Genomic DNA, 24689 nt, shown 5'->3' with positions numbered 1-24689 from the left:
GTAGCTGATCCTAAGTCCAATCAAATAAATACGTACTTCAAAAAACACTTTGCTGGGCTTCCCTGGTGGCGCAGTGGTTGAGAGTCTGCCTGCCGATGCAGGGGACACGGGTTCGTGCCCCGGTCCGGGAAGATCCCACATGCCGCGGAGCGGCTGGGCCCGTGAGCCTTGGCCCCTGAGCCTGCACGTCCGGAGCCTGTGCTCCGCAGCGGGAGTAGGCCACAACAGTGAGAGGCCCGCATACAGAAAAAAAAAAAAAAAAAACACTTTGCTTACTAAAATTCAAAATAAAACATGACCTTTGACAATGCTGGACTATCGGGTGTAACCATTATAATAGCAGTTCTAATTGGCTTTTTCGTGTGTATTTGTGTGTGTCTTCATATTTCATTACCTTTTTACGTATTAAGGGACTTCCTCTCATACCTAATCTGCAAATGAAACACTGACAGAGCAACCTGCGGGCGTGGGCTTTGCTCGTTCGTTCGTTTGCTGTAAAATAAGATCAGTAAATCCCTCAGGAGGGCTGTAATAGAGATTAAGTGCATACGACTATGACATGTCATGCCATTACTGTTAAAGCTGACCTCATGATCCCAAGAGGGTGAAACATGATTTTCACTGGTTCCAGGGTTGCACGAAATAGGAGTCAGAATTTTTAAAAAGTAAAAATAACGACAACAACAAAAATGTCAAATGATATTGAATGCCAACTGTAAGTCCATCCCTGATTTACACACTTTATAACCATCTCAGGAGGCAAGGCACTGGATCCAAGGAGGTGGGCAGAGACAGGTAAGGCCCAGCCTCCAGTTTTAGTCGGAAACTGGGGTCTCAGGCAGCTGAGAAGCAGACTGGGAAGCAGGGGCCAGGGCTCTGCTGACCCCAGATGTTAGAACTGACATTCATTAACAGGGTCATGAGGGTGAGAGTGAAGACCATGGCCACAGAACCCCAGTTATTAGAATGGGAACATGGTAGGTAAGGAGAGAAGAACGGATGCGGGTTGAGAACTTAAAATGATCACACCCCGGCCACCTACTGCAGGTGGCCTTGCTTGTATGTTCTTTCCAGCACTGGGTCCATTTTCACGAATTATACACTGACGCTCATGACCACTATCCATGTGCAAAGGCAGACATATTCACACATCAGAAGGTTTGGGGATCACAAACAAACATTTCAGGGCAGGACATGGGGGCCCTGCCTGCTGCATGAGAGCTCAGTTTCAACAGTCGACACCTTTGTTCTACAAACTTTGCTGCAAGCGGACTCGAGTGATTATTTGAGCGTGATGGCTTTCCCACCACTCCGTAGAGCTGGATTGGCCTGGGCTGGCCTGCAGGTCCCCTGAAACCCTCCAACACCAGCAGTTCTGCCCACATGGACCTCTATACTGAGGCTCTCTGTAAGATACCACTTGGAAAAAAAAAAAAAAGGTTTTGCTGTTAGAACAACTTTTTTTTTTTTTTTTTTAAACTTAGTTCTAGGGCTTCCCTGGTGGCGCAGTGATTAAGAATCCGCCTGCCAATGCAGTGGACACGGGTTCGAGCTCTGGTCCAGGAAGATCCCACATGCCGTGGAGCAACTAAGCCCATGCGCCACAACTACTGGAGCCTGCGCTCTAGAGCCCGTGCTCCGCGCAACAAGAGAAGCCACCGCAATGAGAAGCCCGCGCACCGCAACGAAGAGTAGCCCCCGCTCGCAGTAACTAGAGAAAATCCACGCTCAGCAACGAAGACCCAATGCAGCCAAAAATAAATAAATTAATTTTAAAAAAACACCACCTTTTAAAAATAAATAAATAAATAAATAAATAAATAAAACAAAGCATAGTTCTATTGATCTTTCCATAATATTATTCTGTGAAGATCAGTGGAATGGGGCACGGAAAGCAATGACACTCATAGTAAGCTGGTCAAAAGCAGCGGCTTGTTAAGCCCAATAGGGACAACTCCTCAGACTTAAGCCAGGGCTCTGTGTGTTCAGTCTTCGGGGATAAACAAAGTTAAACACATACAAAATGCTGGGGAACGGGAGGTGTCAAAGACTGTGTCTACAAAGCAATGAGTCCTTAAGGAATAGCTCCCTTTCTGAATGTGGTTTTTAGTGCTCATCATTTAGGTTCTTTTTGCACATGCAAGTTGGGACTGCCCAGCTGTGGCAGGCGTAGAGGTGGGGTAAATCTGAGCAGGAGAGTGAGGGGCTGAGGCTGATTAATTCATTTTAGTTTCCAATCAGAATGGGTCTGGGCTCGGGCAGCTGATATGCGTACCGAGGGTGATGGGTGGTGGATACAGGAAGGGTCTGACACTGCTGCACCCAGAGCCCCCACCTCTCAACTCCTAGCCTAGTAATTGCCTACAAGAGCAGTGAGTTTCCAGCCTGCTTACTTTGTATTTATTTATTTTATTAATATTATTATTATTTTTTTTGGTCACACCACATGGCATGTGGAATCTTAGTTCTCCCCAACCAGGGATCAAACCCACACACGCTGCATTGGAAGTGTGGAGTCTTAACCACTGGACCGGACCGCCAGGGAAGTCCCCAGTCTGCTTACTTTGTATCCCATCAATTATTCAAGCAAAGAATGCAGTTCCCTCAAGATAAAAGAGCAAAACAAAACAAAACAAAACACACACACACACAACCATTTTTGGGCAAGGAAATCGCTCTGCATTGTGCTGCTGTTCAGGTCTCTTGGTAGAACTGTTATGGTAAACACCTGGCTGCCCACTTCATTGATTCCCATGACAGACAGAGGCCGAGCCTCACCTTGTCATGATCTTCATTCCTCCAGTCTAGTGTTGCTTGCATCTCAGTTTCCTGTCAACACAGAGAACTAAATAATTTCATGAGCATCAACAAAGAAAACAAACAGGTAGGGCTCAAATTTCCCTAAATGACTCCATCCAGCCTTCTTCCCCAAGGTCCCCAAGCTGTTGAAATCAGGCAGCTCTAAATCCAAAGGCTGAGCTGTCGTCCTCAAAAGCTGTTTGGCCTTAGGCAAGCCCAAACCTTCTGAGTTTTGTCTCCTTATCTATAAAATGAGATTAATAATGGTTATCTTGGGAGGAGCTGGTGAGGATTAGCTTTTAGTTTGATCATTAATCCATTCATGCGATCCAAACATTTGAACACCAGCTCTGAGCTGGAGATGAAGTGCTGAGCAAAACCAGACATTGTTCCTTCTTCTCAGGGAATTTAGACTCTAAAAGGGGAAGTTGTCCTGCCCACAGATGATGCCAATAAATAGTGTCCACTTTTTTTTTGTTTTTTGTGGTACGCGGGCCTCTCACTGTTGTGGCCTCTCCCGTTGCGGAGCACAGGCTCCGGACGCGCAGGCTCAGCGGCCATGGCTCACGGGCCCAGCTGCTCCGCAGCATGTGGGATCTTCCCGGACCGGGGCACGAACCCGTGTCCCCTGCATCGGCAGGCGGACTCTCAACCACTGCGCCCCCAGGGAAGCCCCTAGTGTCCACTTTTAAGCTGGAATAATTGCCAAGAGGAAAGTAGCACAGTTTCCAGGTGAGTGAGTGTAAGAGGGCTCACTCAGGTGTGGAAGGTGAAGGAGGCAAGGATGCAGAGCATGAAGTCTTCCCTCAGGAAGACACCAGAGCTGATCAATGGGAAGGGTTACAGGTAATTAGGCAGAAGCAAGGGAACTGCTTTCCAGGCAGAGGGAATAGCATATGCAAAGTCCCCAGGATGGGGACAGCAAGACATTGGTTGAGGAATTCCCAGAAGCCCAGTGTGGCAGGACAGCAGAGCGATGGAGCGAATGGTAGGACCAGGCACAGGGCCTGTACTCAGAAGCAAGAGTCAGAAGTCCTTCCAGGGTCAGAAAGAGAAAACCAAATATCGTATATTAACGCATATATGTCGAACCTAGAAAAATGGTACAGATGAACCAGTTTGCAGGGCAGAAATAGAGACACAGATGTAGACAACAAACGTATGGACACCAAGAGGGGAAAGTGGCAGCAGGGGGGTGGTGGTGGGATGAATTGGGAGATTGGGATTGACATGTATACACTGATATGTATAAAATAGATAACTAATGAGAACCTGCTGTATAAAGAAATAAACAAAATAAAATTCAAAAAACACCAAAACAAAACAAAGAAGTCCTTCCAGGAAAAAAGTCAACAGGCACAGCTGAGCCTGCTAAGAGTCACCGAAATCAAAAACACTTTCAGGAGATACAGGGTGGGTATGACTCCAGGAGACAGTTCACGGTGAGCTTGAGGGAGATAGAGCTGAAGCCACTCTCCTTCCCTTGCTTTTATATTGTGAAGTCCATTGGGGGCCATCCTGAACGGCTTCAAGAAGGACAACTCCATAGACCCCGGCCGGGTTTGCAACCTGTAAATATCTATCAAGAATATTCTTGGGCTTCCCTGGTGGCGCAGTGGTTGAGAGTCCGCCTGCCGGTGCAGGGGACGCGGGTTCGTGCCCCGGTCCGGGAAGATCCCACATGCCGCGGAGCAGCTGGGCCCGTGAGCCATGGCCGCTGAGCCTGCGCGTCTGGAGCCTGTGCTCCACAATGGGAGAGGCCACAGCAGTGAGAGGCCTGCGTACGGCAAAAAAAAAAAAGAATATTCTTGTTACCCGAAAACTGGGTTCACCTCTTGGTGGGTGTCGAGCCAAAAGACACTACCAAGCCAAAGAGTATACTGGAGAAGGAAGGATTTATTACTTGCAGCCAGTGAGGACAATATCGGGGAACTTTCCCAAAGCACTGTCTCTCCTAACAGCTGCATTGGGGAAGTTTTAAGCTTCATGCATGTTCATGCATGTTCACGTACATGCATGTTCATGAAGGAGCTTGGGCTGTCAACAGAGTCAGAGCTTTAGTTGACTGAAGTCAGGAGGGTCAGAAAAGGTCAACATCATCATCTCCTAGGTTCCAGTTGATCTGGGGTTGGGCGCTTCAGGCTAATCTCTACCACACCATCGAAACCGATTGGGAGTCTTCACAACTGATACATTATCTTTGCTGTTGTTACTTCTCCTGCCTGGTAACAGTTTGTTCCTGCATTCTTTTGTTCCCTTAAGATCATGAATTACTGAGAGCTGTTCCAGGGCAAGCACTGTGGCCAGGCTTAGATCACAAAATGGCTTAGGCGAAAAATGGCTTCTCTTCTGTCAAGAAAGCCATGCCTGCTTCCAAAAAAGGTATCAAGTATGTACAGATTGGGAGTCAAAAGTGTGTGTAGGTGTGTGCATTGTAGGGTAGCATGGGGGTAAGGAACGGAGATGAAAATTCTTGGTAGCTGTAATCAGACAAAGAAGAACCAGGATTTGGAATTGGGAGGTCTGAGTCTGCCACTGGTCAGCTACATAACCTTGTGCAGGTCACAGCACCGTCAGAGCCTCGGTTTCTTCATCTATAAAATGAGGATAAGAGCAATCCCACCCTGGGCTGTTGTGAGGGTCAGAGTCATGCATTCCTCATCTTCTGGGTACTAAAGACCACATCCTACGATGAGGTTCAGAGATCGAGGGAACAGCCTCTGCCTTAGAGGAGCTCACAGTCTAGGTCCTAGACTTTAGGAAAGAAACAAGGAAATAGATCATTCAAACAATGCGACAGGCACGGAGCAAAAGGAAAACGCAGGCATGATGGCACTGCACCTGGAGGCTGCACGCGTAGCACAGGCTGCTGACTCCGTCCTTGTCCAGCTGTTCCAGCCCGAGCTCCCTGCCTGTTCTTGCCTGGAAGCTCTCTGCGCACTAGAGCCTGCAGGCAGGAAGTGAGGAAGGGTTACCACCAGCAGCTCTCAACCTGTGCATGGCAGCTTTGCATTAACACCAAACCCTGCACCCTGAGTGGACTGACTTCGAGGTGAGTGTCCCCCGATTTCTCAGAACTTCCCCGAGCAGGACCAAGGCCAGTTGCCCCCATGATGACTTGCTTATCATGCCGCCTCTCAGTGACTCCTTCCCTGCGTCATTTCATTTTCCCAATCTTTTAACAATTCTTTCTGGGGTCATTTCCCTGTAATCTCCCAGCACTCAAATCCTTGTCTGGGGGCCTGTTTCCCTGGAAACCCACTGGAAGGGGGGGTGAGACAGAGTCTCTGCAATGAAGGCTCTGACCTGAGCTCGCTGGGCTCTGAAGGTAAACACGGTCGACCACCCCTAGCTCCCCGGCACGGGTAAGGCATCCAAATTAGCATCACTGTTAAAAGAAGGAATTGACCAAAGCCAGGCCGTTGAACCAAGGCATGTCCATGAACAATGTGTTACGGGTCCAATGACAGGAAGTGAGTCTACACGAAGAAATTAAACAAAACAAACCTTTATACAGATAGTTTGAGAAGCCCAAGCTTAGAATGCCCCGTTCCCTTCTTAGCCCTGTCTTTTTGTTTGTTTCTTGTGTCCACAAGCTAAACAACGGTACTTTGTCCCAAGTCCTTCCCAGGATAGGTCAACGCAGAGAAAAAATAAAGCACAAGGGCCCCTTGCATGGAATTTAGCCTCAGGCTTCCGGAACCATGGGATGCTCTGGCCTTAGGAAGGACCCTCTCCGGCCCCCAGCTTTCCAAGGGCTCCAGCTCACGTGCTATCCCTCGGGAGGACTGGGAGCCACATCAGCACAGCCTGCTAATCACCCCTTGGCAGAGCCAGGCAAGCAGCTCTGGGAAGCCAATTAGTGGAACAATGTCTAGAAGACTGAGTACCAAATAACATCAGAGGCAAGGGTTGATGGCACCTTATCTACCAGAGCCAACCTGTTAGCATGGCTTTGAAGATGTGTCTAAGAATAGGGTGGAAAACTATTAACCTCGAATTGCAACCTTTCTCCACCCCTCCCCAACCACAGTATCCAACGCAGCCGGGGCCTTACACACAGTAGGTGCTCTGGAAAGTTTATAAATACATAAGAGAAAAATATGTTATGTTTCTATTTTTTTTCTTTTGATTTCCATCTTAGTTGAAGACCTTCTCTCTGATACAAAGAAGCAAATTTCACATGTGCAGTTGGATGAGTGGGTAAGCACCTTATTTCATTCAAGTTGCAGCCCAGTTTTTTTGTTGAGGAATAAAAACAGCTGTACTGTCTTACAAATCAAGTCTTCACAAGAACAGAAATGTGGCTCTAGAAACAATTTAAAGTCCACCTATCCCTTTACCAATCCCAAATTCTCCCCCATCGTCTCAAAAGGCTTGCAGATATTGTAAAAGACCTGGGCTTAGGGAACAAAAGTCCTTCTTGGTGGAAGTCTTCTCCATCTATATTGACTCCTTCCTGTCAGAATTCAAACCAATTCTTGCTCCCTCCACAGTCCCTCACTGTACTCCTCCTCCTGTCTCTCCCCACCCTGCACAAAGTTTTTTTTTTAATATTTAATTTTATTTATTTTTGGCTGCATTGGGTCTTCATTGCTGCACGTGGGCTTTCTCTAGTTGTGGCGAGCGGGGGCTACTCTTCGTTGCGGTGCGTGGGCTTCTCATTGTGGTGGCTTCTCTTGTTGTGGAGCACTGGCTCTAGGCACGTGGGCTTCAGTACTTGTGGCACGTGGGCTCAGTAGTTGTGGCACACGGGCTTAGTTGCTCCATGGCATGTGGGATCTTCCCGAACCAGGGCTCGAACCCGTGTCCCCTGCATTGGTGGGCAGATTCTTATCCACTGCACCACCAGGGAAGCCCCAGACAAAGTTCTTGAAAGAATGATGCTCCATCCTTACTCCGTACTGTATTTACCCGTCACATCACCTCGCTCTGGCTCCTGCCCCAATACTCCTCTGAAACTGCCCTGGCCAAGATCTCTGACAACCTCGTCAACCTTAAGTTGAATAAGCCCTTCTCAGGTCTGCACTGTACCTGCCTCTCCGCCATGTTTAGTTCTTCTGATCCTCCCTTTTTCTCTCCTCTCTTCCTTGGCTCTCGTGACATCACACCCTCCCCATTTCCTTCCTGCCCCTGCACGGCTCCACTTCAGTTGGCTTTGTCAGTCTGCTCTTTTCTGGCTGTTTCTTAAATGTAAGTGTAGGTGTTTTCCAGGATTCTTTCCCACATCTTCTGTTCTCACCATTCACAACCTTTCTGGCAATGGAGACATCCACTGCAGATTCATTACCATCCATATGCAGATGCCTCCTAAAGCCATATTCAGTCTGGACCTCTCTTAGCTCTGGACCCAGTAGCTTCCAGATCTAGACTGGTAGGGAGGTACCTCAGAGCCTGCTTCTCCTCCTTGGCCTCTGCAGGATAGTGAAGATAATAGAACCCACTTATCTACTTCTTTCTACTCACCAAGCACCTGGGGAGCTATATCTCCACGAGGCCCTGCCAAAATTTACACTTCCCTTCCCTTCTGAGCAAAGAAGGACATTTTTTTTTTTTTAAAGTTTATTTATTTATTTTTTTAATTAGTTTCTGCTTTATAACAAAGTGAATCAGTCATACATATACATCTGTTCCCACATCCCTTCCCTCATGCATGAGGACATTGATTTTTTTACTGCAATGCCACAGAAAATGCAGGCTCTCAAGAGAAAATGACAGGGATGGCCAAATGGGTTTCTCACTCCTGCACACACTTTGCATTGCATGTGGTTATTGCAAAACATATTACCGCACATTTAGAGACTTAAAGCTGTACACATCTATTATCTCACACTTTCTGTGGGTCAGAAGTCTGGACACGGGTTAACTGGGTTCTCTGGTCAGGGTCTCACCAGACTAGAATCAAGGTGTCGTCTGGGCTGGGTTCCCATCTGAGGTTCGGGGTCTTATGCTAAGCTCACTGGTTGTTGACAGGAGCCATCCCCTTGTGATTGTGTGGTTGAGACCCCCATTTTCTTGCTGGCTGTTGGCTGGGGCCCACTCTCAGTTCCTAGAAGCCTACAGTTCCTTGTCATGTTGCTCCCTCTCTAGGCCGGCTCATGTGGCAGACTAATTCTTCAAAGCCAGCAGGAGAATCTTTTGTACTTTAAATCTCTTCCTTATGAAGTGCCAGGTCCCTTTAAAGGGCTCACCTGATTTGGTCAGACTCACTCAGGATAAACTTCCTTTGGAGTAACTCAAAGACAGCTGGTTTGGGACCTTCACTGTATCTACCAAACCTCTTCCTCATTTTACCTAATAACCAAAATGAAACCCATCCTATTCACACTCCAGGGAAGGGGACTCTGCAAGGATATACACCAGGGGTCAAGAGTCTTGAGCCACTTTGGGATTCTGCCTAGCACATCTCCCTATTTTAATTCCTCCATGACATGCAATACCAAGTCATGTCCGGGTGTCAGCTGCATTGCTCTTGTACTGTGCTGCGAGGGGTTGTGCAATCTGCCAAGCTTGCCTGGCTAAGGAGATGGATGCAGAAGGATTCTGCCCTGAGTCTACAGCTGAGCAAATAGTCCAGCAAGGAGAGGGTCGAGGTAAGTGTGAAAGATGGCTTTGAACCTATTACTGTCTCCAGGACAGAAATGGCAAAAATGGGGGCTGATGATAACATGAAATCACAACTTTTTTGCCTAATTTGGATAGTAAAAGTGCCAAGTACTCCCAATTGTTATAGAAAAATTCACCATAGGCAAACGTGATTTCTAGGCAAAGGAGACTTTATCAGGGGATAAAAATCTTTCTGCCTTGCAGGTTTGAGGATCTGAAGTAATTCCACTGAAGTAATTTCCACAAGGGTTATCAATAAGAGCACTGTCTTATTTAATCATCAAAAAAGTTCTGTGAATTATATAGAAAATGGATATACAACAAGGTCCTACTGTATAGGACAGGGACCTATATTCAATATTCGGTGATGAAACATAATGGAAAAGAATATTTAAAAAATAATATATGTATATATTATATATATATATAAATCACTTTGCTGTGCAACAGAAATTAACACATTGTAAATCAACTACATTTCAATTAAAAAAAAAGTCCTGTGAGATGAGTATGTTACTATTCCCATTTTATAAATAAGGAAACCAAAGCTCAGAGAGGTTAAGTAACTTGCTCACAGTCACAGAGCTATTAAGTATAGAAAGATAGGATTGATGGCAGGTCTGTATGGTTCCAAAGCCCTTGCCAGTTACCATTCGTGAGGTATTATCCCTCGTTCTTACCTCAGTCCCTGTGCATGTGCTCTTCTGGATCCCTTGTGTCCAATACTTCACAGGGATGCCCCTTCCATGTTGCATTGGCCCAAACTGTAGAAATTCTTTCTTAATTTGAAATCTACCATTCTATGAAATTTCTCTGAATTCTACCCTTTGCAGCACGTTGGAAAAGCAACCAACCAATGAAAAGAACTTCCTCCTTCTGATAGCCATCCAAATATTTAAAGACGGCTCCCAGGTTCCCTCTAAGGTGAAATATTCTCAGGTCTTCTCACATGGCTTGATTTCCAGATCATCCATAATTCCACTTGTCCTCTGCTCATTTCTTGGTTTATCATTTCCCTCTCAACATGAGACACTCCAAATTGAAGAGTATTTCTGCTCTAACGAGTCTAGAACACTGAGAACATCACCCACTTGATGTGGACACTATGCTTGTATTAATACAGCCTAAAATCACGTTGGCTTTGCATGTGGCCACATCACATTGTTGGCTCAAATATAGACTGCACTTGGCTAAAACTTTGGGTCTTTTCCAGCTACACTGATGTCAAGTCAGATTGTCTCAATCCTGACCTTGTGTTGCTGAACTTTTTCTAACCTACTGCTTTTCAGTAGCTACAGTCCTCTTTTGGAACATGTTTAAATCCTTCTACGTGTGAGTCTGCAGTGCAAGGTATAAACTCTTCTTCCAGTTCTGGGTCACATGTACAGTTGATAAGTAGGTTTTCTTCCTCTTAATCCAGATATTTATCAAGTGTTATATGGGCAGGCTGAAGCATTGAGTTCTTTGAGGTTGGCATGACAATTTTAGTAACCTGACAGCTTTTAAAAAAACATTAACTGCTTAATTGAACCAGCACCCATGCCTTGTGAACACTGAGATGTGGTGTGTCTGTGACATTCTCTTTATCCATGAACCTAGTAACTCTCTTAAAAATGGAAATAAGACTAATGAGAAAAAATTTCCCTAGAAAAACCATGCTGATTTTTAATCATTACTAACGATCACAAACCATCTGCTAACATTCATAGCCTACTGCTTTTAGAGGACTGATGCTATTATAACTTGTTCCTGGACTATACCTTCTTCACTTTTCTAAAGATCATTAGACTGTTTGGAAACCTTGTTTAAGCATTCTTTCTGAAATTTCATTCATGTAAATAATTGGCTTATATGAATATTTTTCCTAATAGATTTTCTAAAAAAATTCAACACTTCTCCAAAACACCAAATCGGCAAAGTCCTAACAAGGTTTCAACTACTATTATTTATAACACACATACCTCCAAAAGATAGCTAAATAAACCAAGCTTGTGAAATACAGTTATGGAACTTACAACTGTGAAGAACCAAATCAGGTAAATCACAGCCTCCAGGTCAGCAGGGATGGAATCTAGGCCGCTCGTCTTACTTCTCATTTTGAGATAATCTTTTCCGCACTCTTTCTGGGGTCCTGGAATTTTGTGTTTTTAATTCCTTTTTTATCATAATGAGGCATCATCATTATACTAAGCTCTGAGTAAACCAAAGGAAATGTAAATTAGTCTGAAGCATCTCTGGTCTCTGGTGCTGGTTGAAAGCCGCTTGGGCTTCAGTCTGGAAGTCCAGAATTAATGAAAGGTGGATGACAATGATCAAAGCTTATTTCTGATAATGAATATGCCTGGTGTGTTTGGATAGTTAAATCTGTCCATTTTACTATAATATCATATTTCACTGCATCTTAAAAATACCTGGGATTTGAGGTAGTTTTTTTAAAGCATTTTGAAGTTTAAAATACATTATGTACACAAAGCATAAAATGTACATATAGAGTTGAATAAATTATTGTAAAGTGAACACCCATGCAGTCACCCCTGGGCCAAGAAACAGACTCTCCTGCACCCCAGGAGTGCCCACTATATTCTACCGATGACTGTGTTCTTGCTGTGTCCTCACATGACAGAGAGAGAGAGAGAGACAGGGAGAGATCTTTGTTCTCTCCTTATAAGGACACTATCCTATTATGAGGACCCCATCCTCAGGACCTCATCTAAAAGTAATCACCTCCCAAAGGCCCCATCATATGGTAGTTCTATTTTTAGTTTTTTAAGGCTTTTCTATACTGTTCTTCACAGAGGCTGTATCAATTTACATTCCCACCAACAGTGCAAGAGGGTTCCCTTTTCTCCACACCCTCTCCAGCATTTATTGTTTGTAGATTTTCTGATGGTGCCCATTCTAACCGCTGTGAGGTGATACCTCATTGTAGTTTTCATTTGCATTTCTCTAATAATTACTGATGTTGAGCATATTTTCATGTGCCTCTTGGCCATCTGTATGTCTTCTTTGGTGGAATGTCTATTTAGGTCTTCTGCCCTTTTTTTTTTTTTTTGCGGTACGCGGGCCTCTCACTGTTGTGGCCTCTCCCGTTGCGGAGCACAGGCTCCGGACGCACAGGCTCAGCGGCCATGGCTCACGGGCCTAGCCGCTCCACGGCACGTGGGATCCTCCTGGACCGGGGCACGAACCCGTGTTCCCTGCATCAGCAGGCGGACTCTCAACCACTGCGCCACCAGGGAAGCCCCTGCCCATTTTTTAATGGGGTTGTTTGCTTTTTTGATATTGAGCTCCAGGAGCTCATACAGAGTGAACTAAGTCAGAAAGAGAAAAACAAGTATCGTATATTAACGCATATATGTGGAATCTAGAAAAATGGTACAGATGAACCTATTCGCAGGGCAGGAATAGAAACGCAGACATAGAGAATGGACATGTGGACACAGAGGGGGAAGGGGAGGGTGGGATGAATTGGGAGATTAGGTTTGACATAAATACATTACTATGTGTAAAATAGATAGTTAGTGGGAACTTGCTGTATAGCACAGGGAGCTCAGCTCAGTGCTCTATGATGACCTAGCTGGGTGGGAATGGGTGGGGGAGGGAGATGCAAGAGGGAGGGGATATATGTATACATACAGCTGATTCACTTCACTGTACAGCAGAAACTAACACCACATTGTAAAGCAATTACACTCCAATAAAAAAAAATTTTTTTAAGTAATAACCTCTCAAGGGCCCCATCTCCAAATACAATCACACTGGGGGTTAAGCTTTCAGCCTATGAATTTTGGGAGACACAATTGAGTCTATAGCTCTGAGCAAAGAGGATAAAGTTTTATAATGACTATTTGGCCATTTGTCCAGCATTCTGCTCCAGTACAGCACCTATGGTAGCAGGAATATGTTCAAAACAAGGTATCCTGCACATAAAAATCTATGTACATTTTGTATGGGTGGAAGCGAGGGAAATGCAAAATTGAGGAGTGTTGAGAAATGAGGGAGAGAGACAGGCAAAAGCCAGTTTAGGGGTGGGGTGGGGGGTCCTGAATTTACAAAAAAAGTAGGGATTTTATCTCCTGAATGACTGGGAGCAGAAAAAATAGAGTCAATGATATAGTCACACGTGGTTGGCTGTTAGCTTTAAGAGCTACAAAAATGTTCATCCTAATGATCCCACTTTGGGGAATTTATCCTAAGAAAATAAACAAGAAGATCAAGAGAGGTATGTACACAAAGACATTTATCACATTATTTAACAATAATAAAAACTGGGAGAAATCCACAAAGGAATACTTAAGTAGTTATTAAGTAAATGTTTGTTGAGTGAACCAATAAATTCTTGCTAATATAAAGTGATGATTAAAACACTGAAGTCCAGGTTAACAGAATGGAAAAACCTTTGAAGTAGGTCAAATTAACAAAATATAAAATTGTAACTACACAATAGTACAACTCTGTAAATACAGTGACAAAAGATGGATAAAACTAGGAGTAAATACAGATCAAGATGACCACAGACTATTTGTTAGGTTGGTGCAATTATGTGCCACCGATGTATCATGTCTACAAAAGATACTGCCATTTTACAAATAAAAAGCAACCCATCTTGTGAAAGGTAATCTGGTCAGCTTGACTGCAGTCACAACCTCACAGAGTAGCCTTTGTTTGTAGCCAGCCTGAATAAACACTTGGCTTTCAGTGACACAAGTGAATTGATGAAATACTTGGGGTCAATATAGTGGAAAGAAGGATGTGTTTTACAATGAAGCACAGAACGTGGTAACTGGGGGAAGCAGGGTAAAGGAGGAAGAGGATTTGAGCTGTTAAATGAACTACATGCTTCAGGACAAATCATCCATTATCTCCCATGAGCAGGATGAGAAATAGGGAACCTAAACAGTATGATGATGGCTGAGCAGAACTGTGCTTATCCTCCCTGGAAACAAATACTGGAAAGAAAGAGAACCAGATACATGGCACTAGTTAAGACATTACTGGATTGTGCCATTATAGCTCATCGGGTAATACGTTCCCTCGGGGTAGAGCTGTAGAATTTCAGAGCTAGAAAAGGGGTTAGGGGATTCAGCCAAGGTCACACAGCTGATGTTTAACACTGAAATAGAAACACAGCCTCTCTGCTGATGGGTGGGGTTGTGTTCCTGTCTTGCTAGTTGTTTGGCATAGGATGTCCAGCAGTGGAGCTTGCTGGTCGTTGAGTGGAGCTGGGTCTTAGCTTTAAGATGGAGATCTCTGGGAGAGCTTTCGCCGATTGATATTACGTGGGGCCAGGAGGTCTCTGCTGGACCAGTGTCCTGAACTCGGCTCTCCCACCTCATAGGCTCAGGACTGACACCCGGCCTGAGCACCAAGACACTATTTACAGTAGCCAGGACATGGAAGCAACCTAAGTGTCCATCCACAGATGAATGGATAAAGAAGATGTGGCACATGTATACAATGGAATATTACTCAGCCATAAAGCTAACAAAATTGATTTGTAGTGAGGTGGACGGACCTAGAGTCTGTCATACAGAGTGAAGTAAGTCAGAAAGAGAAAAACAAATACCGTATGCTAACACATATATATGGAATCTAAAAAAAAAAAAAGGTTCTGAAGAACCTAGGGGCAGGACAGGAATAAAGACGAAGACATAGACAGTGGACTTGAGGACACGGGGAGGGTGAGGGGTGGGCTGGGACGAGGTGAGAGTGTGGCATGGACATATATACACTATCAAATGTAGAATGGATGCCTGGTGGGAAGCAGCCGCATAGCACAGGGAGATCAGCTCAGTGCTTTGTGACCACCTAGAGGGATGGGATAGGGAGGGTGGGAGAGAGACACAAGAGGGAGGGGATATGGGGATATGTGTATACATATAGCTGATTCACTTTGTTATACAGCAGAAGCTAATGCACCATTGTAGAGCAATTATACTCCAATAAATACGTTGAAAAATACTTCATAGAAGTAAAAAAAAAGAAGATCTTTAAAGGAGTTTTATTAGCTGAACTTGTGGGCATTTTGGGAGCATACTTTTTATTTAAAAAGATGAACACAAGCCAAGGTTTCAGGCAAACAATGAGCAAGAAATTCCCCTTCATCTTGGAAGTTCATTACAAATCCATTGAACACACTGGAATGTACGGAATCAGAGAGCAAGATCCAGAAAAGTGGCTGAACGGCAAAAATTAGGAATTTGCCCATTGATCAAGGTTTGCCCTATTTCATAGTATCAGGCAAGACTAAAATTCCGAAGTTGACATGGATGGATTTCAGAATATTTAAGGTTAAATGTAAACTCTAAGTCAGAGGTTTTATTCTTTGGACTAACTGTGAAGAAATTGATGGAAGATTTTTTTATTATGTTATAAATGGAGTTTTGTTTACTACTCAAAATAAAGTGGTTCTCCTTAAAAAACAAAATGAAAAAACTCCCCTGTAATTCTGAATATATAAACCTTTCAAAATAGATAAAATAGTAAGACATCTATTTTTAATATTTATTACATTTTTTCTTTTCCATTATAGTTTATTACGATACTGAGTACGTAGTGCCCTGTGCTACACAGTAGGACCTTGTTGTTTATCTAATTTATTCCCCTCTCCTTTCCCCTTTGGTAACCGTAGGTTTGTTTTCTATGTCTGTGAGTCTGTTTCTGTTTTGTAAATAAGTTCATTAATATTTATTACATTTTAACTCAATTTAAAATCACATTATCTAAAAATATATTAACTAGAAATATCATTTTTATCCATTTTCACTTTACCTGAAACAATATTTACACTCTACATCAATGTCTCTGGTACTACTAGAGCCACTTTGGAATACAATTTGTCATAAAAAAAGAAAGAAAGAAAAAAAAAGAAACACAGGCTTCAGAGTCACAGGGACCGAGTTTCAAACTCCAGAACCACCGCTTTCTCGCTATTTCAATTATGCACTCCCTCAGACTACAACTCCACCACAACATGTCAAGGGCTGTCATCCTCCCCCTACCACCAGTGAAGGGGTCCTCACTGCTAGCTGGACAGCAAATGGTCCATCTCTAAAATCCCATTTTATTTTAGTTTTAATTGATGTCCAGTTGATTTAAAATGTTGTGTTAGTTTCTGGTGTACAGCAAAGTGATTCAGTTATGTATGTATTTTTTCAGATTCTTTTCCATTATAGTTTATTACAAGATATTGAATATAGTTCCCTCTGCTATACAATAGGTCCTTGTTGTTCATTTCACATATAGTAGTTTGTATCTGCTAATCCCAAACTCCTAGTTTATCCCTCCCCTCCACCCCACCCCCCTTTCCCCTTTGGTAACCATAAGTTTGTTTTCTATGTCTGTGAGTCTGTTTCTGTTCTGTAAGTAAGTTCCTTCGTATCATTTTTTTGATTCCACATATAGGTGATATCCTATGATATTTGTCTTTCTCTGTCTGGTTTACTTCATTTAGTATGATAATCTCTAGGTCCATCTATGTTTCTGCAAATGGCATTATTTCATTCTTTTTTTTATGGCTAAGTGAAATCCCATTTCAGAGTCAGCTTCCCAGGACCACTTCCAGTACCAACTGCCTCAGACTGAGATCCCTGCAGACAGACTCTGAGATGGGGAGTTGCATGTTGAAAGTTTGTAAGGAAGGAAGAAACGACGGCAGGAACGGGTGGAGGGAGAAGTTGGGAAAACTGACATTGGCCGTGAATTGGGATGGGATACCGGTGACAGGGGGCATACTCCTGGTATAATATTTCTGGCACTAGAGAGGCATGAGGAAAATGGTAACTAGAAAGACAGTGGAATTGGCTGCTGCAGAGTACCACTGATTGGATGGAAAGAGGATACAGGTTCAAGACGAGATAAGGAGAAGGGGTTCTATTCTGCAGAGTGAATTGCAGCAGACAGGTTGTGGGGCTGGAGCTGCAGTGGCTGCTTCCTGATTATGCTGGTTTCCCCCTTGACCAGGACAGTGGCAACTGAGGCTCTGGAGCTGCCAGCTCCCTTGGCAGCTCAGGTTGGCAGTGTGGCTTTGGTTATTGCTCCTGGAAGCTCATGCCAGATCTATTTCTTTAGCCCTCCCAAGGATTATGCAACTGAAGGCTGGTCAATTCCAACCCAAGCCTGTTGGATTTCAAAACCCATGCTCTGTCCTCAACACCTCATGGTGACTGGGAGGACTGAGCTTTCATTACCTAAAATGAACTAAGTCAAGGAAAGGACACGTAGTTGGAGGGCACTGGAGGGGGAAATGTGCTCAGTTGTAGGCACAAGGAACTTGAAATAAGACAGCTGATGGGACCATCTAGCAGAAATTTGAGGGTGAGGGATTGGCTCTTATTAGAGAGCCCGGGACTAAAAATGTAGATTTTGAATTCTCTCCTAGAAGTGATGGTTGACAGCTTGGTCCTGGGTACGACTCCCTAGGAAGAGTGTAGGAAGAGAAAAGGGCTGAGAGGAGGGCTGTAGGCAAGGAAAAGGATGCAGTGGAAAAAATAAAAGCAGCCATTTGGGGATAAAATACTTGGGTTCAAGGCCTGGCTCTACATCATACTAGCTGTGTGATGTTGGGCAAGTTACTTGACCTCTCTGTGCTCAGTTTAGGAGAGAGCTTTAAGCATCTCACACTCCTGGCTCCAATCTTTGGTTCTGTTTGGAGGAGAGCAGAGAAGTTGCCTGTTGCCTCATATTTGCAAAATGGCTTTTCACGGCTCTGGCCATTGTGTCTTCACATAACTGTGTTCAAGACAGGAAGAAAAGAGATTGAGTGGGAAAGAGGGCCCTTCTTTAATTTGGAGGCAGCTTTTCTCGATATTCTTCAGCAAATGTGTTCTCAGGTCTCATTGGTCAGGATCAGGTTGCCTGGTCATCCTCAGTTGCATGGGAGGCTGGGAACAAGCCAAGTTTATTACTCTCTTGGATCCTTTTTCTTGCTGGTCTCCTTAGAATGTTCTACCTCCAGACTTTGGAACAGCTTGCTCCTTCATTTCACTTAGGTCTCTGTTCATATCTTATATCTGACCTCCTTAACCTTCTCCATCACTCTCCTTACTCTTAGTATTTTTTTACAGTGCTCATTGATTGATTGATTCATTGATTAATTAATATGTTTATTTGTTTAGCTACCTGAATATACGTTTACTAGAATGTAAGCTCCACAAGGGCAGGGATTTCGATATACTCACTAGTGCATCCTGTGCCTACAACAGTGCATGGCACAGAGAAGGTGCCTCTTGTTGAAAGAATACATAAATGGATGGATGAATGACCTTTGCCAACAGCTGTATGAGTCATGTGAGTATATGAGGTGTCACCGCTTTTATGACTGAGGAAACAGTGGCTTGGGAACACCCAGCAGCTTGTCTAGGCTTATAGCTAGCTAATCAATCACCCTGTAGATTTCTAGGATTTCCCGTCTATCCGACTCTATTAAACCACACTTAGTCTAAGAGTTGGGAAATCGGGCTTCCTCTCCTGGCTATGTGGACAATTTTCTGGATGACCTTGGGCAAATTAGAAAAGGTGAATTTTCTAAGCCTTGTTATTCCAATCATGTGAATAAAGGCAAGGTTGTTGTTGTGTGGTGGTGTTTTTTTTTAACCTCCAAGGTCCTTACCAGCTTTACCTTTACTTCAATATCAAATAATTCACACTTGTAAGTTAATCATGGTTGTTATATTTGCTTCCTGCCTTGGAACGGAGAGTGTAATCGATATGTAGGGTGCAGCCCAGTGGTCCCACACTTACCAGCAAAGTCCACATGGGCCTTTCTTCTTCTCCCTGGCAGGGGACCTGGTCACTCCTGTATTAGCTAGACAGCTGTGGCCCTTGTTCTTGCTAGTTCTTTCATCTTCGGCAAAATGTGGCTTCTCTGAGCTTCAAATCTTTTCTGGGAAGATTAAGTGGGATAATATACATAAGACAGAGTTGAAATTGTTTGTTGCTCGGAAAGTGTTAAAATGAATGGCGGCCACATAAGAGATACATGGGCCATGATGTTGTTACGCTTTGATGATTGCTAGGTGTCCCTCCTATATTGAAAATATTGCTTAACTGTGGAAATACAGTAAACACAGGATCCATGTATTTTTCTGGAAACATTTTTTAAATGTGCAACCTTGCACAGCTCATTCAAGGATGTGGCTCATAAAATCAGCATAGCTTTTGCTGGCCAGGGTGAGGGAAGAGACCAAGTGGCAAGTACCACGTCAGGTGCTTGTAGATACACAATCCCATATAATGCCCAATAAATACTGCTGACATAGGGAATCCCTGCCCTCCACCGGCAACAGTTCAAACATATCTGATGTGCATTTTTTATTTGTCTGTTCTTGAAAAGAAAGTCTGTTGTTTTGTATGTACTGAAATGAATAGTATTGTGTTATAGATCTCCTTCTGCTTTTACTTTTTATCACTAAGCACTATGCTTGTAAGATGGGTCCATGTTCCAGGACAGATGCTTGGCTGTTTCTTGGAACACTGCATGGAGTTGCAGTGTCCATCCTCATTTTACTCATCCTGCAGTGATGCACCTTGCGAGGGGGATATGGAAGCCCTTGGGCACTGCTGATGGGAAGGAAGGTAAGCTGCTATGGCCATTCTGGAGAACAATCTGGCAGAGTACTGGGTCACATGCCAGTCATACATCCTGTGATGTGGGTAGGTACCATAGAGAAATCTGTTTGTTGCAGTGTTGTTTACGAAATCCAAGAGCTGGAGCTGGGCAGTTGTGTGCTGGAAACTGGTATGCAGCTCACAAGGGACAATTGTTAAATTTTCAGGAATTTGATGAGCTGGTGTCTATATTCAGCCATTATTAAAAATCAAATTATATAAATATTATATATGTTATGTTTAAATATATATTAAAACCAAAGGTAATAACTACTTAAAATTCATCACTTCATCAGTCACTGTTTGACTATCATCTAGGCCCTAGAGGTGATGACATCTACTGTATGGTGGAAATACTTTAGCATATTGTACTCAACTGTCCATCTCTTCCCCTCTCTGTGTTCAGGGACATCACATTGGCAGCTTGAAACAGGCCATTGTGGGAATAATTACACCATGAAAATTAGCAAACACTAAAACCAGGGTTTTTTTTTTTGTTTTTTGCCCTGAGAGCCATTTGTTAAACATTTACCAGTTCACTGGAGACTGGTATTATCTCTCCTTTCCAAATGAGGAAAATGAGGCTCAAACAGGTTATGAAACTTGCCCCAAATCATACAACTTTTGAGTAGGAGAAATTGGATTCAGACCCAGGTCTATCTCAGACCTTGTACTATGATGAAAATTAGAAGTGAGTTATACCATTTAGACTATACAATTCTTACCTTATCACCACCAGGGCACTTATATTTTTAGTTTAAAAACAAAACAAAAAAAAACTATTGGCTGCCAGTATCTGGGTACAGTGTGAAATCAAGAAAAGCAGAGTTTCTAGAAACATGTGCTTTTACCAAGTGAGTGTCATTAACTGCTCACGTGAGAGTTCTGTCCCAAAACACAGGTGCTGTTGCTGACAGTACGGATGAAAAATAAACAAGCTGCTCTTCAGATTTGTGTTGCGAGGCTGCATAAACTAATCATTCGACACCACAGCTAAGCTATTTTAGCTACTGTTTAACCTTATAGTATTTGTTAAGTAATACTATCTGCACACTGGAGGCCTTGACCCTGTCCCTGCCTGTTGGTGTGTGTTTACATACGTGAAAGTTAACTTCCTAAATTTTCCTTGGAGAGCAACTTGAAATTTAGCCACATTTTGTTCTCATTGTCAAATATCTATTCCCTCCCTCATTCAGTCATTCAGTTAGCCCTCAAAGAACCTTTATAAAGCCCCTGTTATGTACAAGACACAGGGGAAACAAGGATCAATAAAATATGTCCCTGACCTTCAGAAGCTAACAGTCCAGCATGAAAAACATACATTTTAAACATGGAACTCTGATTAAAGGCCCACAATAAAGGCAAATACAAAGGCTATGGGAACGTCTTAGTCCCTTCGGGCTGCCATAACAAAATACCACAGACTGCTTGTAAGTAACAGACATTTTTTTTTAGTGGCCTCTCCCGTTGCGGAGCACAGACTCCGGACGCGCAGGCTCAGCGGCCATGGCTCACGGGCCCAGCCGTTCCGTGGCATGTGGGATCCTCCCGGACCGGGGCACGAACCCGTATCCCCTGCATCAGCAGGTGGACTCTCAACCACTGCGCCACCAGGGAAGCCCGTAACAGACATTTATTTCTCACAGTTCTGGAGGCTGCGAAATCCAAGATCAAAGGGCCGGCATAGTTGGGTTCTGGTGAAGGCCCTCTTCCTGGTGGCAGATTGCCGACTTCTCTCTGTGTCTTCACGTGGTGGAGGCACAAGCAAGCTCCCTGGTCTCTCTTATAAGGGCACCAATCCCATTGAGGGCTCTGCTCTCGTAACCTAATCACCTCCCCAAAGCCCCACTTCCTGTTCACCACCACCTTGGGGGTTAGGATTGCAACATAAGAATTTGGGAAGGAGAGCACAAATATTCAGACCATAGCATAGAATAACTCATAAACTGAACCTCAGGACAGTATTGGGTCTCTTTGGCCAAGGAAGTGGTAACTTGGGCCCTGTACCAAAGAAACGAGTATAGAAACATCTAGCTTGAGTGAGGTTACTCTGGCAGAGATTAGGCTTAGGCTACGTATTTATCAATTAAGCAAAGGGAAGGCAGGCGTACAACGCAATGAATATGCGAAGGCACTGGTTAAATTTCTGACTCTGCTGCTTCCTTACTGTGTGACCTTGAACAAGAAGAAATTTCCCCTATCTGGGACTCAAACTCTTCATCTTGTGTATTGGTTAGAGTGAGGGCTAGGTTGTTATAAAAAAGATACAGTAGCTTTGAGAAAATGGACATTTCTCTCTCCACTAATAGTCTGGCCAACCCAGATGGCAGGATAACTGCTCTGTGAGGTCATTCTGAGATATAGGTTCCTTCCATCTTGCTGTTCTGGCATTCCTGAGAGTTGCCTTATTTGTTGAAGAAGGCCTGCAGGCTTGCCCGTGTTCAAGCCATAGGGATGTGCACACACCCTTTCTGCTTCCATTCCATTGATTACATGCCATACCTGGCTGCAGGGGAGACTTGGGGTGCTCTAGGCCCAAGAAAAAGGAAAGAAAGGACTTTGAGAGGAGAACCAGCTGTCAACCACAGCTTGAGACCAGAAAGTTGAACGAACTATTTCTAACATGACTCAGCTCAACACTTTTATGCATGAAATTCTCTCTGAAATATGAATATGAGATGAAAATTACTTTTTTTTTATCATTACATCAGTTCTGCTAAATGGTTAAGTACAAAGATGAACTGAAGTGAGGGCATATAGATATGAAACGACTGGATTTCCTAGGCTGATTTTTTTTTTAAAGTATTTCTAGTAAGGAAAATTTCAAGGGTACACCAAAGTACAGAATATAGTATAACAAATCTCTGTGGACCTACTACGAAGCCTCAACTATTTTCAACGCACAGCCAACTGTGTTTCATGTATACCCCCCAATACCTGGGCATTTCATTTATCCCATTTATATATATCTTAAGCGTAGCCTCTATTCTAGGCACTGTGTACTACATACATGATTCCACCAGAGCCAGCAGGCTTCCTCGTGCTTCTATAGTAGTTGCCATCATTCATTTTGTAAGTTAAGGCACCTAATCTTCCAATAATCCTATGCAATAGACACTACCATTCTGCAGATGAAAGAACTGAAGCACATCCCCCAGTGGGTTAAGCCCCAGAGCTGAGATTCAAACCCAGGCAGTCTGGTTTCGGTGGCTGTGCCTTTAGCCATGACACCACAGTGTATCACACAGGAACTTACATTGCTCCACTGGACACTGAACTGCTTATCCAGAGCTTCTGCATTAAAATTGTTCCTGCCCTGCTTTTCCCAAGATCAATGAATAGAACTGTCCTTACAACACTCTTCGGGTGGTCCACCTTCCCCCAAACAAAATAACAACTTACTCAAAGCCATATTCTAATATATGTGTGATTTTGAAATGGTAGCTTCCTTTTCTTCTTTCCCTTTAACTATTACCCATCACGGTTTCACAAGTCTTAGAACTGAGTTTCTCTTAGGGCATGCTATTAAAATAACACATTTATAAGTGTTCTAAACAAGATTATTAATTTTAAAAGTGTTTACACTTATCCAATCTTATCCTAATTAAATAATTTATGTGAAGTGCCTAATACAGTGGCTAGCGGAGTCCACTATAAATATTAATTTCTTCATTTACTCTGATAACCGTATAAAGTAGGTTGGACAGGCTCTATTAATCAGATGTAACAGATGAAGAAACTAAACTACAAAGAGGTCCTATTGCTCAGCAGTTCGTTAAGATCCCTGCCAACATGAAGTCTCTTGATTCATGAGGTCTCCTGGTTCACATCAGTGCGTATTAATCAAAGCTTGCAATTCTTTGGGTGTATACAGTATTTCTTCCTAGAGAAGGAGGTGGATCGCCCCGCTTGGGCTGTGCTTGACCTGACTGCTGATCTGGAGGAAATAAGGGAGGTAGAGACAAATCTCAGGACAAACATCATCTTGTGAGGCTCCTGTTGCTGGTGGCGTCTCTGCAGTGTCTGCAGGCAAGAGAGACCACTGTCGGGACTTCCCTGGCCGTCCAGCGGTTAGGACGCTGCACTTCCACTGCAGGGGGCACGGGTCCGATCCCTGATCGAGGAACTAAGATCCTGCATGCCACTTGGCAAGGCCAAAAAATTTAAAAACAGCAAACAAACAACACCCCCCACCCAGAAAACCCCATTGTCCTCTAGGAAGAGGGAGGGCACTGCTTCTGGGGTTCAAGGTCCTCAGGTTTGTCCATTCAAATATCCCTATCCCATGTCTCAAGGTCTACCGTTTCCTTTTCTGGGCCCTGACACTGATATCAGAGACTGTTAAGGCTGTGTAACCGTGCTGTACTCACAATTTGCCTTGGTAACCGTGCTGTACTCACAATTAAACCCCAAGACTGAATTTCAGCCATCTTCCTGTAGCCGTGGGAAGGAGGCGGACATCTCCACGTTGCTGGGGAAGCATTCCCAGTTTTACAGCACTCCTTGAGGTTGATAGTTGGCTAACCAAGTCTGACATTTTCTTTTCCCTTAACAAGACCTCTCTCTAAAGACCAGCAACCAAAGTCAGCCAGTTCTACATTCCTTATAATTAACATTGATCATATTCTTTTAATGAGTTGCGACTACATAAATCAATGCTTCATCTTCCATCTTCA

General features: G+C 43.7%; 1 long non-coding RNA gene across 2 annotated transcripts in view; it reads right to left on the bottom strand.

Annotated features, from left to right (window-relative positions):
• The window catches only part of LOC308629875, an 89966-nt gene that overhangs the window by 2520 nt on the left and 62757 nt on the right, over nucleotides 1-24689 (bottom strand). Inside the window, exons 4-5 of one of the 2 annotated variants that reach the window (XR_014017723.1) lie at nucleotides 19147-19288; nucleotides 2779-2829 (exon numbers count right to left, since the gene is read on the bottom strand). This is a non-coding gene — a long non-coding RNA (uncharacterized lncRNA). Of the gene's footprint in view, nucleotides 1-205; nucleotides 2830-19146; nucleotides 19289-24689 lie in introns of those variants that run through there. The other variant, XR_014017724.1, reaches the window with a different exon arrangement.

Source organism: Mesoplodon bidens, assembly GCF_964165515.1.
Source record: "Mesoplodon bidens genome assembly, chromosome: 16".
Taxonomy (NCBI): Eukaryota; Metazoa; Chordata; class Mammalia; order Artiodactyla; family Ziphiidae; genus Mesoplodon; species Mesoplodon bidens.
The sequence above is the reverse complement of the archived record's forward strand: the minus strand, read 5'-3'. Positions and strand labels throughout refer to the sequence as shown.